Source organism: Ailuropoda melanoleuca, chromosome 12 (genome assembly GCF_002007445.2).
Source record: "Ailuropoda melanoleuca isolate Jingjing chromosome 12, ASM200744v2, whole genome shotgun sequence".
NCBI classification, from domain to species: domain Eukaryota; kingdom Metazoa; phylum Chordata; class Mammalia; order Carnivora; family Ursidae; genus Ailuropoda; species Ailuropoda melanoleuca.
The window spans coordinates 51,710,133-51,717,097 of NC_048229.1; the positions used below are offsets into that span (position 1 = coordinate 51,710,133).

Genomic DNA, 6,965 nt, shown 5'->3' on the forward strand with positions numbered 1-6,965 from the left:
TGTAAATTAAGTAAATTATACCAAAGTCACAAAACTGGCAAGCGTAATATGAGAAGTAACAGTGCCACTATCAGCAGTCTTCAGACTTAAAAAAGTTATTTGCTGCTTAACTAATTTGATAAAAGTAATTAAAATCTATCTGTTCCTGAGGCACCTGGGTGGCTCAGTCGGTTAAGCGTCTGCCTCCAGCTCAGGTCATGATCCTGGAGTCCCGGGATCAATGATCGTCCCGCATCAGGCTCCCCGCTCAGCGGAGAGTCTGCTTGTCCTTCTCCCGCTCCCTCTGCTTGTGCTCGCTCTCTCTCTCTCTCTGTCAAATAAATAAATAAATAAATAAAATCTTAAAAAAAAAAAAACTATATATATCTGTTCCTTTTGTCTCAACATGTGTTCATATGTGTGTGTAAATGAATACCCACACAGCCCATATATATGGATTTAATGTATATAATACTATAATAAAGTTGGAAGTTGTTGGCTAGGAATCACTTTTTTAAACAGCTTTATTGAGATAGTATTCACACCATAGAATTCACACTTCAGTGTTGACGTGCAGCTGTCACCACGAACCAATCTTAGAACATTTTCATCAACCCCCAAAAGTACTACTAGCAATCACTCTCCATTCTTCATCCCTTTCCCCCCAGCCCTGCCTTCGGCAACCATGAATCTACTTTGTAGACTTGCTTAGTCTGGACGTTTTACATAAATGGATTCCCACAACATGTAGTCTTTTGTATTTGGGTTTGATCACTCTGCATGTTTTCAAGGTTTAGCCATGTTGTAGCATGTATCAGGACCTGATCTTTCTTTATGGCTGAATAATATTCCAGTGTATGGATAAACCGTTTTTGTATATCTGTCCATCAGTTGATGGGCATTTGGCTTGTTTCCATGTGGGGGCTATGATGAATACCGCTGCCGTGAACATTTGTGTGCAAGTTTTTGTGCGAACCTGTTTTCATTTTGGGGGGTTGGTGGGTCATCTAGCAGCTGCGTAACTTTTCAAAGAACTGTTTCCCAAAATGGCTGGACCATTTCACATTTCTACTAGCAATACATGAGGGTTCCAGCTTCGCCATGTGCTCATCAACACTGGTTATTGCCTGCCTTTCTTATTAGAGCTCTCCTAGTGGCTGTGAAGGAGTATCTATCTCATTGTGGTTTTGGGTTGCATCTCTCTAGTAAGTAATGATGTTGTGCATCTTCAGCATATTGGCTCTTTGTATGTCTTCACTGGAGAAATGTCTTTTCAGAGTATTCAAAAGTACTTTGCCTAATTTACATTGGGTTATTTATCTTCTTATTGTGGGGTTGTAAGCAGCCTTCATACGTTCTGGATACTGGACCCTTATCAGATGTATGATTTGCAAATATTTTCTCATTCCATGGGTGTCTTTGCACTTTCTTAATGGTGTCCTTTGAATCACAGAAGTTCTTCTGTGTTGATGTTCGATATGTCAATTTTTTTCTTTGGTTGCTTTAATTTTAATGAGGCCCAATTTATATTTCCTTTTGTTGCTTATGCTGTGGTATCATGTACTGTATACAAAACCATTGCCTAACCAAAGGTCCTGAAGATTGATTCCTATGTTTTCTTCTTACAGTTTTATCTCTTAATATTTAGGTCCATGTTCCTTTTTGATTTATCTTTTCTGTATGGTATAAGGTAGGGATCCAGCTTCATTCTCTAGCATTTATATATTCAGTAGTCTTCCTCGATTCACATGTCTTAGCACTCTTGTTGAAAATAAATTTGACCATAAATGTAAAAGTTTATTTCTGGACTCTCAGTTCTATTCCATTGATCTATATGACTATCCTTATGCCAGTTCCACTGTGTCTGGATTACTGTAGCATTGTAGTAAGTTTTGAAATTAGGAAGCATGAGTCCTTCAACTTTCTTTTTTTGTTTTTGTTTTTGAAGGATTAAAAAAAAATTTTAATTGTTTTTGTTGTTTTTGTTTTTTAAGTAACCTCTGTCCCCAGTGTAGGGCTTGAACTCACAACCCTGAAATCAAGAGTCACATGCTCTGTGGACTGAGCCAGCCAGGTGCTCCAACAGATTTTTTTTTTAATCCAGTGTAGTTAACATACAGTGTTATATTCATCTCAGCCTTTTTTCCCCCAGGATGTTTTGACTATTCTATGGGTATCACTTTAGCAGTCTCACTGAGATAGGGTTTAATGCTTAGTTTTGTGATTCTAGGACTTTGAAAAAATAACTGAGGTATAATTGACATATATTGGTTTCATGTATATGACATAATGATTCAATATTTGTAAATATTGGGAAATGACCACCACAGAAAGTTCAATTAACATCCATCACCATACATAATCACAAACTCTTTTCCTCTTGGGATGAGAACTTTTAAGATTTATCTCAGCAATTTTCAAATATGCTGTACAGTATTATTAACTGTAGTCACCATGCTGTACATTACATCCCCGTGGCTTATTCTATAATTGGAAGTTTGTATCTTTTTTTTTAAATATTTATTTGAGAGAGAGAGAGCATGAGTGTGAGGGGGAGAGGGAGAGAGAACCCCAAGCAGACTCCGTGCTGAGTGCAGAGCCCGATGCAAGGCTTGATCTCACAACCCTGAGATCACGACCTGAGCCAAAACCATGAGTTGGCCACTCAACCCACTGCACTACCCAGGCACCCCAGAAGTTTATGTCTTTTGACCCCCCTTCACCCATTTTCCCCACTCACCACCCCCTCCTCTGTCACCCACTAGTCTGTTTTCTGTATCTATGAGCTTGGTGGGGCTTTTTGTTTTTTTAGATTTCACATGTAAGTGAGATCGTGTGGTATTCATCTTTCTCTGTCTGACTTCACTTAGCCTAATACCCTCAAGGTCCATGCATATTGTTGCAATGGCAAGATTTCATTCCTTTTTATGGTTGAATACTATCCCATTGTGTATTCATACCATGTTGCCTTTATCTGTTTCTCTATTAATAGACACTTAGGTAGGGGCACCTGGCTGGCTCAGTTGGAAGAGTAAGCATTCAGCTCTTGCTCTCAGAGTCATGGTTTCAAGCCCCACATTGGGTGTAGAGATTATTTGAATAAATAAATAAACTTAAAAAAAAATAGACACTTGGGTTGTTTCCATGTCTTGGCTATTGTAAATAATGCTGCAGTGAATGGGGGTGGGGGGCTGGAGAGGGGTGCAGATATCTTTTCAAGCTAGGGGTTTTGTTTTCTTCAGATAAAAACCCAGAAGAGGAATTGCTGGCTCACTTGGTATTTCTATTTTTAATTTTTGAGGAACCTCCATACTGTTTTCTATAGTGGCTGCACCAATTTACATTTCCATCGACAGTGCACAAGGGTTCCCTTTTCTCTGTTACTCTCAACACTTATTTCTTGTCTGTTTATAATAGCCGTTCTAACAGGTCTGAGGTGGGTTTTAGGATCTTGAGTAGATCAGTTTTCCCCAAAAGTAAAAAGGTGCCAGAGCATCGGTTCCTATTCCTCAGACTTGCCAGAAAATGTCATTTGATGTATGCATTTTGGGATATTTCTTTTTTGGTGTCCTGAACCAAAATACCTGTAGGGCAAATCCCCCCTTCTAAGATGCCAAATTCATAACCAAGAGGTTGCTGGTTAAACATGGAATTGGAAACTACAGCTGAAGGGAGGGATATACTGTAATGGTTAAGAGTTCCAGGCTTGGGGTGCCTGAGTGGCTCAGTCAGTTAAGTGTCTGCTTTACCTCGGGTCATGATCCCGGGATTCTGGGATTGAGCCCCACGTCGGGCTCCCTGTTCAGCAGGGAGTGTGCTTCTCCCTCTTCCTCTGTGTGCTCTCTCTCTCTGTTTCTCAAATAAAATAAATCTTAAAAAAAAAAAAAAAAAGAGTTTCATGCTTTAGGACCAGCCAGCTCTAAGTTTGAATCCTACCTCTGCCACTCAATGATTGTGTAACCAGGGCAAGATTTTGGACCCTATTCATCTGTACAGTGGAAAAACTCATCCCTTCTTTATAGAGTGGTTGTGAAGGTAAAATGAAATAATAAGTGTAAACCCTTAACACCTCCTAGGACTAATTAAAGTAAATGGTACCTGTTGGACTTATGGAATGTTTCCTTCAGAGTGTGAAGAACCACTGTTTGTCATAGCACAGGCTTTCTGGTGACTTGAATCATTGTGTCTGCAAATAGAGGACCTTTTTGGTTTAAAAGGCACTGGATAGGACTGGAGCCATTTTTACTCTAGAGTGGGATAGAGGGACATGGAGAGCATTGCCACCACCTGCCTCTGGACATTCTGTTGCCTGATGAAAATGGTAGGCCGTTGTTGCTAGATTTTGCTGTTGTTGATTTTTGTTATTTTAAATTGCAGAGGGTAGGGGCACCTGGCTGGCTCAGTCAGAAGAGCATGCAAGTCTTGATCTCAGGGCCATGAATTCGAGCCCCACATGGGGTATAGAGATTACTTAAATAAACTTTAAATAATTAATTAAAATTAATTGCAGAGGGTAGTATTTGCTGATCCAGCCTCTTAATTCTGGGATTTAGAGCCGTTCTTTGCAATAACTTTTTCAGAGGCCATATATTCAGAAAACTCAGTTACCAAGAGTACCACTAAGATTTAAGAAGTTGAACAGTCAAAATAGATGTCACAAAAACTCACACACTTAACACACAAGAGAATCCTACAGAAAATCTTTACTCAAAACCTGAGGGTCTAAACTAATAAAAGTTTATCAGCGTCTATTCATAATAGAAGCATAAAAAAAAAGAAAGAAAAAAGAAAGAAAGAAAAAAAGAAAAAAGAAAGAAAGTTGTTAGGTAGAAAAATAGAGAAATGTCAGTCCAGTAGTGAGGAACAAGACATAGAAAAAGATGGATGTAAGTTTAAATAATAAAATTTCTAGAGGCCATTTTTCATAAGGACAAATAGATCAACATACTTCTGAGGGCATTCATTGATCATAATAGAATACAATAATGCTGATAATGATAATGATGCTCTTTAGTCACCAAGTGTAAGTAATGTTCAAAGATTCAAGAAAACATGAGTTTTCTTGGGGAGAAACATTCTGTAAAAAGTAGCTAAAGTTTTAGACAAGATATGGAATGTCTTATTCTCTAACATCTCTAAATGAGATGTTACTGGCCTGAAATTTGATTCAACAGGTTGAATTTGCAAACGAAAGCAGTATTCAAATACGAAGTAGTGTAGGGAGTTCAGGGGTGAACTGTTTCTGTGCATTCTTATCCTAGTATGTGGTTGTTATTAAGTATCCTTGAGGGGAATCAAAGCTGTAATTGTAACTTCTCTCTCAGCAGGGTTCCCTCCCAGCCCCTTCAATATCTGAGCGAAATAGACTTGTGTTGATCCACGCTGGAGGGCCTGCACGGGGAATATAAAGAATGAAATTACCTGGCAAACTAGCATTCTGTGTACCGCAGCCATTACCTTCTGGTCAGGCATAAACAAGCACAGTGACATTGCTCTACATTGCTCTACGCTTCTTTGTGGAGTCTGAAATGTCTGCCCACTGTAAGGTGAATGCTAAATACCACCCATTTGGAACGGTAAACAGTTTTGAACAAACATAAAGTAGACAGACTGAAGTCCTAGCATCCCATTATTTTGTCTCTCTCTCATTCTCATATGGATTTTAAAGCTTTAATTAGGCATTAAGCCAGCCCAGAGCCTGAAAGATACCCATAGATTTTAGAGCTGGAAGGCTTTTAGAAAATTTGTCCAGCTTCTTCGTTTTACAGAAGGAAAAACCGAGGCCCTGGGACATGTTATGATTTAATGTAGGTCACACAGTTAATTAGTGACAGAGCGAGAGGGAACCCAGGTGTCCCCACACCTTCGTTGACCGATGGTTTTCTAGTAGGCCACCTGCTCCTAGACCAGTGTCCCCCCTCCTTGCCCCCCCCGTTTGTCTTTCTTTCCCTTCATAGCTGTGCAAATCAGAACGTGGGCCTGAACATCGGGAAGACTAGGTGTCAGCCCCAGCTCTCCGCCACTTGAGGTGCGCTTTTCTCTCTCTCTCTCTCTTCTCTCTCTCTCCATCAGGACTTGGGGCTGGGTCTCTCCTTAGCCTGGCGCCTTCTCCATGGCAGGTGCTTAGCACCTGGGCTGAATCGCTGCATCATCGCGGCGCCACTCTCCTTGCTCCCGATTTTACAGCACAGGCGTGTGTCACGGCGGTGTCAGAGCGTAAGGAGGACGCGGGTCCGAATCACGCCGTTTGTAAAGGGAGGGTCAGGACATCCTCTCGGTTCCCGGTTGGCCCCGGGCTGGAGAAGAGATGCCCAGCGCGTGAGTGACCTCGGCGCCGACCCCGCCACTGGTCAGCTCGCGGCCGGGGCGTGCCTGCCGGGCCTGACGTGGCGGCGGGGCCGCGGGGATGGGAGAGGCTGTCGCGAGGGCGCGGCCTGACGTGGCGGCCGCGGCGGGGCGGCGAGGGGATCCCGGGCTACTGCACTGCCCCGCGCTCCGGCCAGAGGGCGCCCGGCCCCAACACTTCCCCGCCCCGTGGCCGCCCGGGGCTCCAGGAGTAACCGCACCGGCGATTGGGTCGGCGGCGCGGCGGGGCCATGTTGGAGCTGGCCGACGACCCCGCCTCCCGCCGCCCTCCGCCCCGGGTCGGGCCGGGCCGCGAGGGAAGCGGAGCGGGGAGAGGGATCCTCCCTCCCGGGTCGCCCGACGCGGCAGGAGCGGCGGCGGGAGCGGCCGCGGTCACAGCCGCCCCTCCGAGCCCCGGCCAATCAGCGGCGCGGGCACAAATATGCAAATGGCGCGCCGGTGCTGCCGGAGTGCCGCTCGCAGGGGCTGGTGGGGTCGCGCTGGGGGAGTGAACTGGGCCAATCAGGCGGGTGCGTGGCGGCGCGGGGGAGGCGGTGCCCCTTCACTCCTCCCTCCTCTCCCTCCCGGCCGCGCGCTGACAGGGGGGCCTGGCCGCGCCGCCGGTAAGTGCCGCCGTCGCC

The 6,965-nt window shown here is 44.2% G+C and overlaps 1 protein-coding gene across 10 annotated transcripts in view; it reads left to right on the forward strand.

The window, feature by feature from the left end:
- The window catches only part of CHD9 (chromodomain helicase DNA binding protein 9), a 218,217-nt gene that overhangs the window by 43,428 nt on the left and 167,824 nt on the right, over positions 1–6,965 (forward strand). For 2 of the 10 annotated variants that reach the window (XM_034638806.1, XM_034638807.1), the window contains exon 1: positions 5,411–6,947. The exons of the other annotated variants lie outside the window; for them this stretch is intronic. The gene's annotated coding sequence lies outside the window, so the exon portion shown is untranslated. Of the gene's footprint in view, positions 1–5,410; positions 6,948–6,965 lie in introns of those variants that run through there. 10 annotated transcript variants of the gene reach the window in all.